This window comes from Neofelis nebulosa, chromosome 11 (assembly GCF_028018385.1).
Source record: "Neofelis nebulosa isolate mNeoNeb1 chromosome 11, mNeoNeb1.pri, whole genome shotgun sequence".
Lineage (NCBI taxonomy): Eukaryota > Metazoa > Chordata > Mammalia > Carnivora > Felidae > Neofelis > Neofelis nebulosa.
In genome coordinates, this window is record NC_080792.1 from 31,567,740 (window position 1) to 31,579,789 (window position 12,050).

At 37.1% G+C, this 12,050-nt stretch overlaps 1 non-coding gene across 1 annotated transcript; it reads left to right on the forward strand.

Annotated features, from left to right (window-relative positions):
• Positions 1–2,641: 2,641 nt before the first annotated feature.
• LOC131490652 (U6 spliceosomal RNA) lies at positions 2,642–2,747 on the forward strand. The gene has a single exon (XR_009251166.1). It is a non-coding gene; the product is annotated as a U6 spliceosomal RNA (small nuclear RNA).
• Positions 2,748–12,050: the final 9,303 nt, after the last annotated feature.

The window sequence follows — 12,050 nt, forward strand, 5'->3', positions numbered from 1 at the left end:
GCCCCATGTGATGTGGTGTGGCCCCCTCCCCTCGCAAACTGTAACAAACTGTAAGTAACAAACTGCCTTTTTGATGGTAATCCTCTCTTCCATCATCTGTGGGCCTTACCATACTAGAATAATACTCACATTTTAAAACAATCGATAGCTACAGATAGCACCTGTTAATGAGTCTGGAGAAGGTAAGTTCAAGTAGGCAGCAATGCCACATGTCATGTTAACTATCTAATTCCTGTTTGATGTGCTCCATATTTCACATGGACTTTCTAACAGCTTTTTCTTCAATGTTAAGATAGGTTTACTTGAGATGTCAATGGTAATATCCAAGAAGAAACGAAGGTCCCTGAAAACCAATGAGTTAAAGGTCTTAATGTGTCTGTTACACTGTCAAGGCTAATTGGTTCTGTCTCACCTTTGGTGCATGTGCCTGTTCAGAAATGACTTTTGTGGCCAGTGCTGTAAGTTGCTACACAGCACATGAAGCAAGCAGGGCTCATCTAGCTGCCATAGTCCCAGTATCTCTTGTGCCACCAGCTGTCGCTGTGCCCCACTTACCTTCAAGATTCTGCTCTTGCTTTGCGTGCATCAGCCCCTCACCGTTTCCCACAATGATGCCCCCAAATGCCCACAAGAATATTTGTTCAAGTTAAAGGTACCTCCAAATTACATTCCACTCTCTGAAGAAAACTTCACTTTCTTGACCATAAATTCACCCAATCCCAGCCTCAAATGAGAGAAGGAAGGGTGGCTAATTAAACTGTTCTGGTTTGGTGCAAAAGTCCAGGTTCACCGACTTGATTCCACTGTACCTGGATTGAAGCTTCTCATACAGGGAGCAGCGGCCTCTCGATAACTGATGGTCATTAAATATTCCTCAGATTCAGGATCCTTGGCAGCCATCCTGCCAATTTCTAGATCTCTGGGAAGCTTTTACATGGGACCAGGGCCTTGAAATACAGCCTCTCCACAATGTTTCCTTCATCCTTCAGTGGCAACAGGGTCAGCTGAACTCTATTTTTGTGCCTAGGGACTATACTATAATTCTCACCTGCTTTTAACAAAAATTTCAGTAACTCCTTTTCAGGCCATTTATAAATTGTGTTTATATGGAATTTTTCCATGTGTTCATATGAATCTATGAGTCTGTCAGAATTAATGTGCTCTTTCTTCCTAGCCTCTGGCTTAGAGAAAAAGTGGTTTGGAGTATAGGGCCAGGAGTGAGAATGCCTGTTCCCAGGTCTTAACTCTGTCACTTACTATCTGTGTGACTTGGAGCGAACTGCCTAAGTTTCCTGTGCCTCAGTTTCCTCATCTGTCGAGTGGGGATAATAACAAAACACCTTGTAATTTTCATTTGGGGGGAGTTTAAAGAATGTACTGCACTTAAACCACTTGAAACAGTGTCTAGCATTCAATACATGTGAACTACTAATCCTATCCCCTAACCCCAACCCATCTTAAAAGGCCTCATTTTGCATCTACTGCATCAACAGTACTCCAGCTTTGTGTACAAAGCAAAGGCTTGAAGAGTCTATTTTTTAAAATTTTTTTCATGTTTATTTATTTTTGAGGGGGGGGGGGAGGAAGAGAGCATGAGTGGGGGAGGGCAGAGAGAGGGAGACACAGAATCCGAAGCAGGCTCCAGGCTCTGAGCTGTCAGCACAGAGACTGACATGGGGCTCCAATTCATGAACCACGAGATCACGACCTGAGCCAAAGTTGGACACTTAACCAACTGAGCCATGTGAAGAGTCTCTTTAAAGGGCAGATTCCCAGGCCGTAGCCCAGAGAGACTGACTGAGTAGGCCTGGATGTGTCCTAGGAATCTGCATTCTCAACACTCCAGGTGTTCTCGTAAAGGTGGCTCACACTGCATGAAACAGCACCGTTCTACCTATGCCATCTCTCATTACCACTTGTGCATAGACCAGCCTTGCTATTCTGAATTCACAGCAGCTAGCATTTGGTGTTGACTGCCTTATGTTTCATGTTTAAGTTTTATCATCAAGATTATAAATCACTGAAAGACAGGGATTTTATTTTCTCCAGTTTACTATCCTCCATAGCAGAGAAGAGTGCCTTTCTTACACCAATGTAGGATATAAATTAGTTTTGGGATAGACTGATCATTGAATCTTAAACCCTCAAATGCACAAACCCAAATCTTCTAACTGAATTTAGTTTCAAACAAGCAGTAACAGGCTCTGCTCTTCAATATGGTCTCAGGACATCACTTCAGTTGCTCTAAAAATACAGTTATTTAATATGCTACAGTTAAATTCTGATTTTCATGAGAAGGTTGTGAGTTAAATCATGAGTCCTGTTAAGCTGCAGATATCTTTCAGAGTAGTTTTATTAAGGTCCTAAGCAGTTATGTAGCATTCTCCAAATAATTTAGGTAAGTTTGGATACTGTGACCCACAAGTAACCACTTGAACATGGCCTAAGTTAACCATAGTTTTCCATAACCTAAATGCCATATTCCACGTTATCATGTCAAGCTAATGTGAAATAATAGATTCTTACATAATGGTAAAAAAAAAAAAAAAAGAAAGAAAAAAAAGAAAAAAAAACATCTTACATTTGTCCAAAACCCATCTGCAAACACTAGTCACATGATTACCTTGGGTACAGCTCAGTGGTGCTTGCTTCGGAATTACTTACACTGAAATTGGAAGGATACAAGGAAGATTAGCAGGGCCCCTGCACAAAAGTGACAGTATAACTCAGTGGCAAAATCACCTAAAAAGCTTTAAAGAATACTGATGCCCAGACCATATCCCAGACCAATCCAATAAAAATATCCAGAGTTGTGACTGAAGTATCAGTAGCTATTAAAGCTTCTCAGGTGACTACAGTGTGCAACAAGGTTGAGGACCACCAGGCCCACTTCTTGAGAATCTATTAAGCTTGGTAAGCATACATACTTAAATCCCAGCCCTGAAGACACATAAAAAGTAGAGATATTTTAAAAGCCCCCATGGTTATTCTGATTTACAGTGAGAAGTAAAAACCATCGATGTCCCCCATTTTATAGGTGAGAATTGGGGACAAAGAGATTGTTCCCAATCTCTCCTTAGTGGAAAAGCATGTCTTGGGATACTATTCTCAATGCTTATTAACACTCAAGTTGATGTAAATGACCTGTACTGTCCTCTCTTAACAGCAGCCTGGTTTTTGGAAAACCAGGGTAAACGAGTACACTGGAGTATTCAAATGGGGGCAAGGATGGATTTAAGGAATTTAATAGACGAGTAAACCTGACAACATAGAAATACGACACAGTTTTATTAAAGTTTCGCTGAATAAATCTATTTAAAGCAGTTAAAACTGTACCTGACATATAAAAAGGACTATTTAAGTATCTGTTATACAGAATAAAATGGGAAGGATGTCCTCACCTCTAATATGTACTCTTCTAGGGAAAGTGCCTGACAAGGCTGTCATACTACATAGGTAACTGGAACCATAATCAGGAGCGTGAGTCCAATAGACCACCTCACAGGGGTCAGATTCAGTCCACTGACTCTTCTTATAAATAAAGTTTTACTGGAACACAGCTATACCTATTCACTTACATACAGCTTATGGATGCTTAAATTATTTTTTTCTTTTTAATTCCAGTGTAGTTAATATAAAGTATTGGTTTCAGGCGTAAAAATACAGTGATTTGACAATTCTATGCATTACTCAGGGCTCGTAATTATGAGTGTGCTCAATCCCCTTCATCTCTTTCGCCCATCTGCCCACCCATCTCCCCTCTGGTAACCATCAGTTTGTTCTCTATAGTTCAAAGTGTGTTTTTGGTTTGCCTTTTTCTTTGTTCTTTTGTTTCTTAAATTCCACATATGAATGAAATCATATATTTCTCTTTCTCTGACTTGTTACATTTAACATTATACCCTCTAAATCTATCCATGTTGTTCCAAATAGCAAGATTTCATTTTTTTATGGCTGAGAAATATTCCATCATAGGTATATACCACATCTTTATTGTTCATTAATAGACACTTGGGTTGCTTCCATAATTTGGCTATTGTGAATAATGCTGCTAAAAACATAGGGGTGCATGTATCCTTTTGAATTAATGTTTTTGTATTCTTTGGGTAAATACCCAGTAGAATTACTGGATAATATGGTAATTCTATTTTTAGAAAAAAACCGCATACTGTCTTCCACAGTGGTGGCACCGGTTGGCCTTCCCACCAACAGAGCACAAGGGTTCCATTTTCTCCACATTCTCATCAAGACTTGTTGTTTCTTGTGTTCTTGACTTTAGCCATTCTGACAAGTGTGAGGTGATATTTCATTGTGGTTTCAATTTGCATTTCCCTGATGATGAGTGACATAATTATCTTTTTATGTCACCTGTTGGCCATCTGGCTGTCTTCTTTGGAGAACTGTCTGTTCATGTCTTCTGCCCATTTTTAAACTGGATTATTTGATTTTTGGGGTGTTGAGTTGTGTAAGTTCTTTATATACATTGGATATTAACCCTACATAGGATATGTTTTTTGCAAATATCATCTCCCATCCTAATTGTTTCCTTGGCTGTGAAGATTTTTGATTTAGTCCCACAAGCTTATTTTTGCTTTTGTTTCCCTTGCCTCAGGAGACACATCTATAAAAGTATTATGGTCAACGTCAGGGAAATTATTGCCTATGCTCTCTTCCAGGATTTTGATAGTTTCAGATCTCACATTTAGGTTCTTAATCCATTTTGAATTTTTGTGTTTAAGTAAGTATTTCAGTTTCATTCTTTTGCTGTCCAGTTTTCCCAACACCATTTGAAAAAGCTGTTTTTTCCCATTGGATATTCTTGCCTCCTTTGTTGGAGATTAACTGACCATGTAATTGCAGGTTTATTTTTGGGCTCTCTATTCTGTTCCATTGATCTATAAGTCTATTTTTGTGCCAGTACCATATTGTTTTGATTACTAAAATTTTGTAATCTATCTTGAGATCTGGAATTGTGATACCTAAGTTTTGTTTTTATTTTTCAAGACTGCTTTGGCTATTTGGGGCCTTTCATGGTTCTGTACAAATTCTAGGACTTTTTGTTCTAGTTCTGTGAAAATACTATTGGTATTTTGATAGGGATTGCATTTAATCTGTAGTTTGGGTAGTATAAACATTTTATCAGTATTTATTCTTCCAGTCTGTAGGTAGTATCTTTCCATGTGCTTATGTTGTCTTTAATTTCTGCCATCGGTGTTTTATAGTTTTCAGAGTGTAGGTCTTTTACCTCTTTGGTTAAGTTTACTCCTTGGTATTTTATTATTTTTGATACAATCGTAAATGGGATGGTTTTCTCTTTCCTCTGTTTCATTATTACTGTATAGAAATGCAACAGATTTCTATCTGTTTTTGTATTCTGTGACCTTACTGAACTCATTTATTAGTTCTAATAGTTTTTTTGTTTTTAGGGTTTTCTATACATAGTATGTCATTTGCAAATAATGCAAGTTTTACTTCTTTATCAATTTGGATGCCTTTTATTTCTTTTTCTTATATGATTGCTATGTCTAGGAATTTCAGTATTGTGTTGAATCAAAGTGGTGAGAATGGACATCCTTGTCTCATTTCCCTTTAGGGGAAAAGCTCTCAGTTTTTCATATTGATTAAAACATCAGCTGTGGGTTTTTCACATATAGTCTATAAAGATATGTTCCCTCTAAATCTACTTTGTTAAAGGCTTTTTATCATGAATGGATGTTGGACTTTGCCAAATGCCTTTTCTGCATCTATTAAAATCATCATATGGTTTTTATCCTTTCTTATGTTGATGCGATGTGTTTATGGCTGTTTTTATACAGAGGATCTATGACCTACAAAGCCTAAAGTGTTTATTCATTAGCTTTTTATAAAGTTTATGGATCCCAATCTAGATAATTCTCCTATACTATCAAGATAACAAGAACAAAAGTATTTGTACTGAGCCTCATTCTTCATGCCTTTCTTATAATTACGTACCTCCTTCTGAGTTTTGTGCTTTTAAGTCAGATATACCCTAACATAAGAACAAACTAAAATATGCTATCACAAGAACATGTTATAACAGCAGAAACCACAGACCCTGAATTTTTTTTATGAGACTAACAAGGAGACTGACATATTCAGTGGTTAGAATTCTATGAAGTTGCTAAAAACAATCTTTCTTTAAGGTTAAACTAACACGAAAAAATCCTTATGTTTCAACGTTAAATGAAAAAGTCCAATTCAACGTTGTATAAAGTATGATCACAACTATATGAAGCAAATTACACATTTTCACAGGAACTCTCTAAAGAAAAACACATCAGAATGTGTTGGCTTTGAGTGACAAAAACATGACTTTTTTGGTCTATTTTTTATGTGGTAAACTCTATAATAAGCAGGCATTATTTTTATAATAAAAATAAACTTGATTTTTAAAATATGGAATATGAATTGTTTGTTTTTAAGTCTGAGATCAACAATTTCTAGCACTTATGTGTTAGACATGGCACGTGATATTTAAGTGTCTCACAAACAAAAATGGTGCTACTACTAACGTGTCATATATGTACAACTCTGATGTTTACAAAGTTTTTCCAGAAACATTATCTTACTTGGTTCTAACTACTTCAAAAAAAAAAATTGGCTGCAATTGACAAAAACAGGATACCAATTCAGATCTTGTAGTTAGTGTAGAACACTCTCAAAACTTTATCTCACTTATCCAATTTCATGCTAACTTGTTTCTCTCTCAATATTGTATAAGATCTCAAGTTAGTGAGGATTTTCCTTCTTTTACTTGAAGTCCTGGGGATTCACAGTAAGATATAGAGGTCACTTAGAATCTCTTAATCCTGTTTGTTCACATTTCTGTAATAATGCAAGTTGCATTGAAACCCCGAAATATGTGTGCAATGGCCTCCCAGCCACGGTGCAATCCTGTAACCCTTTAAAGTCCCAGTGTCAATAAAAATCACACTTAAGGCAAGCTGGACACATAGAACTCTCTCTCTAGGGCCTGACCATCTTGAAGGGCTTCCTACCATTCAGTGGTGCTTAATGGGCCAATTATGCTTCAGAAAAACTTACAAGGATAAGTACACAGATTTCCTGAGCACTTGGTAGGCAATCTTGTATCTTGTAAACTAGAACGAGCCCTTGAGGAAAAAAAAGGGTTTGGGGGCACCAGGATGGCTCAGTCAGTTAAGCATCCAATTTGGGCTCAGATCATGATCTCGGCTGAGATCATCATCTGCTTCAAGGGTTCAAGCCCCGTGTCGGGCTCTGTGCTGACAAGTCAGAGGCTGGAGCCTCTTCAGATTCTGTGTCTCCCTCTTTCTCTGTTCCTCCCCCACTCATTCGTGTTCTCTCTCTTTCTCTGTCTCAAAAATAAACAGTAAAAAAACAAAATTTAAGTGAAAAAAAATTTTTTAAGGTTTTTAAGTTATAAATTTTGGGGCACCTGGGTGGCTCAGTTGGTTAAGCATCCGACTCTTCCTTGATTTCAGCTCAGGTCATGATCTCACAGTCCATGGGATCAAGCCCACATCAGGCTAGGTGATGACCGCATGGAGCCTGCTTAGGATCCTCTCCACCCCCCTGTCCCTCCCCACTCGTGTGCATATGCTCATGCTCTCTCTCACATCTGTCTGCAATATCCCCAGCACCAATTCACTGTTGTCCTTGCTGCTACAGTTAATTGTCCCATCGACCATTCTCAAAGGCCTTGGTCTCAGCTACTGCCAATTAGTAGACACTAAGATATTAGTCGAAAAGGGTTTCCTGTTACTGAAGAACATAAAAAGAAATTTCTAGATAATAATTTCTACCTGTTATTTTAACCTCAAAATTCATCCTTCTAATTAGGTTTACCTCATCTCTTTCCTTGCTGTCTCCCTTATTCCATTTTCATAACCAGAACTAAATTATACCTTCTTAGGCATTTTGTTCCTCAATTAAATCCACTCCTGTGATTCTTCCCTTTCTTTCTAGAGGCATCTTTCTCCTCCTTCAACTAAAAAAAAACCAAACTCATAGTATCAGGATATTCAAGGCTTCCACAAGCTGGTCTCAAATCTGTTTAGCAAAACTCCCCTGCTCTCCAAACCCCCACCCCCAACTTGATTTCCATCTCTACAAAGAGCCATTTGCCATTCATTGAATATACCTAATTCTGCCACTTGATTATGTCTTCCAAAAGAATTTTCTTCCCTCAAACCTCCCCACCCTTCTCTAAGAAGTCTTCCAATCTCTCCCAGGCAGTGTGAGCTGATTCTTCCCCTATATTATCATTTAACTCTTCACCTAAGTCTATTATGTAATTCACTACATTCTACTGTAGTTGGAAATTTATGTTTCTATGGGCCCCATTTGATGTGAGCTACTTAATGCCAAGGTCTCTATCTTATTCATGTTGTGTTCCATTCCCATCCACATTATCTCTATGCCCCTAGTAAAGATTTGGGCACATACAATAGCAAAAATAATTATTGAATTAGTATGGAAAGAGTAAGAATTTGTGAATGATTAATGACAGCATTTGATTTATCATAAAAGGCAATGTAGCAGGGAATTCTTGGTTAGGCCACTGAACCTTTTGGGAAATTGCATCAACCAGTTGCCTTACTATGTAATCATAACAGCTACAAGAGAAGTCAATAGCACAATATTCTCTCTCCTTCTTAAATTAAAATCAAACAAGCTTGTACTTTGAATAAGCAACTATAAAATTTAAGTTAAGTGCTATAATTAAACAAACATTACAACCAAATTAATTTAGACTATGCAGAATACTTATTGGGATGTAGTTAATCAGCCATTAATACTGCTAGTACGTCCTATAAAGGAAAATAGGCTCAGAAGTCTAACAAAATTACCATTTATAGTATTTCAGTATTTATCCCCGCCCAATCTATGAGAGGCAGTTATAAATGTAGTAAATTTTATATGAAATTAAATAAGTAAAAAACCATTTTCCAAGCAAGAAAGAGTTGCATTATGGTTAAGGTTGTGATTTGACTAAGATAGAAAACTATGTGACCATTTCTGACATTCCACAGCAACTGTAATTAAATCCTATTTATTTAGAGCTATCCTTAGAAATTATGAACATAAATAAATGTATCTATGTTTAATATATATATTATTCCTGGCCTTGTAAAATTCAAGTCCCTACATATAGTGGAGGGGCAAGACATGTGTTCTCTGACAATTCCAAAAACTAATTAGTAATGAAAACAAGTTTTCAGACTTAAAAGTCTAATACCCAGGTCTGTTTTAAAAATTTTAATATTCCTTTGTATTCCAACAGATTTTTTTTTTCCAATTTAGTCTAAGAAACAACAGACGCATGCATCATTAGGCTGGACAAGAAGATGATAAACAACATTGTTATGGTTCTGTGGTTGCTAGGTTGCTAAAGGCTCTAAAGTGGTGACTCTCATTATTTGACATAGACAAGTTGCTAAATGAGTGTCAAAGCAATTGTTGATGCCTGAAGTGGTTGGAGCGACCTAAAGCATATTCCCCATTCCAAGAACACGGTCTGTTTCTCTCCCAGGGTACAGTCTGTCTCACTTGCAGATTCTCCTGACTCAAGCACATCAAGACTTTCTTCTTTCAGTACCATTTTCATCATACCATTTTTCTGCCAAGCAAAGGCACAAAATGGTTCCCAACTGTGTAAACATAAATTTCAAACTCCAAAATATGCCTTTCAAGCAATAATTCAGTCTATTCATAATCATCTTTCCAGTATTATAGTCACAAACAACACAATAACCTGGACAAACTTATCCCTGATCATAGCATGCATATTCATACTCCCACCTTTTGTCTGCTTCATAGTTGCTATTTCTCTTTATCTTACCATTCATTTTTCCCCTCAAGTATTTTCCATGAGTTTTTATTTTTTGGACTCTTCCTGCCTTTTGTGATTATCTCATCCTAAATGGATAGCATGCATTCTCCAAAAGGCTTATTATATACATGTTCATGTTTTTATATTTTGACTCCTAAACTAGATTGTAAGTATTTTAGTTTTTTTAAGTTTATTTTGAGATAGAGGGGAGGCTGGAGGGGCAGAGAGAGAGAATCTCAAGCTGGCTCCGCACCACCAGCACAGAGCCCAATGTGGGGCTCAAATGCACAAACTGAGGTCATGACCTGAGCTGAAATCAAGAGTGGGATGCTTAACTGACTGAGCCACCCAGGCACCCCTAAAGTATAATTTTAAGAAACTGTGTTGTACTCACCTTTTAGAAAATCTATGTATGCATTCTATCAGTGCATATTACATGGTAGGTCCTTGGTGTTTCCTTATTTTAGCATCTAAGTTGGGTTAAACACAAAGGACATCTTCCTTCAAAAGATATCTTCTCACCTACCCTGTCATGCCAGACATTCCAGCCTGGCACTTAAATCTGCCAACAGTAGAATGTTCACTTTTTAAGAAGTTCTTTCTTATTTATACTAAGACAAATTCTGCTTGCTTTCCAGCACCTTTCAACTGAGGGTCTTAGCTATGTTTTCTGAAGTGACATAAACTAAGTCCAACTCATTTTAACTGATAGTATGACATTCACTTGAAGGCAATTACCATGTATATGAAATTTTTTTCTCCCTAGTAAAGTATTTCAAATTCTGTTATTCGTGTTAACATAGCTTCTCAATACCCTAGTCACTTATCTTAGCTATTTATCAACTTTTCTCCTCACTGTGGTCATGTAATCAAAGCACAGTACTCTAGATGTCATCCCATCAACACAGATTTCAGTGGAACAGTTAATTTGCTTCACCTTCATACTATACTGCTAGTAACAAAGTCTAAATTTATGTTATTTAATATCACATAATAATCTTGGCTCAAACTAAAGAAGTATCTACAGATATTTTCCACAGAAATTACTTTTCACTTCTGTGTTTGCATCTTGAACTTGCATGGAGATTTGTTGCTACTCGTCTCCTAATCTTTTTCTTGACAACTTTCATACAGGGAGATGTTGGGTTGTAATAATTATTCCACTTTTGACAAATGTTGTTGAAAAGTGGATATGAAAGTAGGGATTTTCTTCTAATGAATTTTAACTTGTCCTTATATTTAAAAGGCTACCACTTAGGGGCACGTGGGTGGTGGCTGAGTTCGTTAAATGTCTAACTTCTACTCAGGTCATGATCTCACAGTTCATGAATTTTAGCTCCGTGTCAGGCTCTGTACTGACAGCTCAGAGCCTGGAGCCTGCTGCAGATTCTGTGTCTCTATCTCTCTCTGCCCTTTCCCTGCTCGTGCTCTGTCAAAAAATAAGCAAACATTTAAAAAAAATTTTAAATAAAAGACTACCACTTATAAAGGAAACAAAATTTATCTCTGCATCTCCAGATGAAAAAATAAGTAATGAGTTGTATTTAAATAAAAAAAAATTTACTCTAAATGACGTGTAACAATTAAAACCACCCAGTAAAATGTGTTATGCACTCCTCCCCCACCACTAGAAACTATCTCATCACTGACTGTGTTCTAACAGAAGTTGATAGGTACTTCATTACTAAAATTTTCAAACTGGAGTGTAACATCTGTCTAGTGGAGAGAGGCATAAGGGGAACACCCATGTAGAATTCCCATAGCTCAGAAGCATGGACTGAAAGAAGTCTTGAGAGTAACTTGAAAGGATGTTCTCTATCAGCCCAAAGGTTACTGTGTAAACAGTGCTTGATAAGCATTACAAATGCCCCTCAGTAATCCCTTGGCTTTGCTGGACTTTGGTTTTCGTGGTTCTAATTTAAGAAAGGCCCACCTGTATAGTTACGATCCCCCCTTTTGAACAGAAGACTCTAGAGTCTGTCCTTTCTATAGTCTTTCCTTTCCTAAGTACATTCAAGCCATCTGTTAAAGAATTTGTTGTGAATGTTGATGGATGTTGGTGTTGAATAAATTAGTCTAAGATTTCCAACAACCTTGTTTTCTTCCAATGGGAAACTGGAGATTTTGTCTTTTTATTGTATTGATGATTAAACAATTAAGTAATTTGATCATCAGCTTCTATGACAAAGTTGATTCTTGAAGAAACGAATGCCTG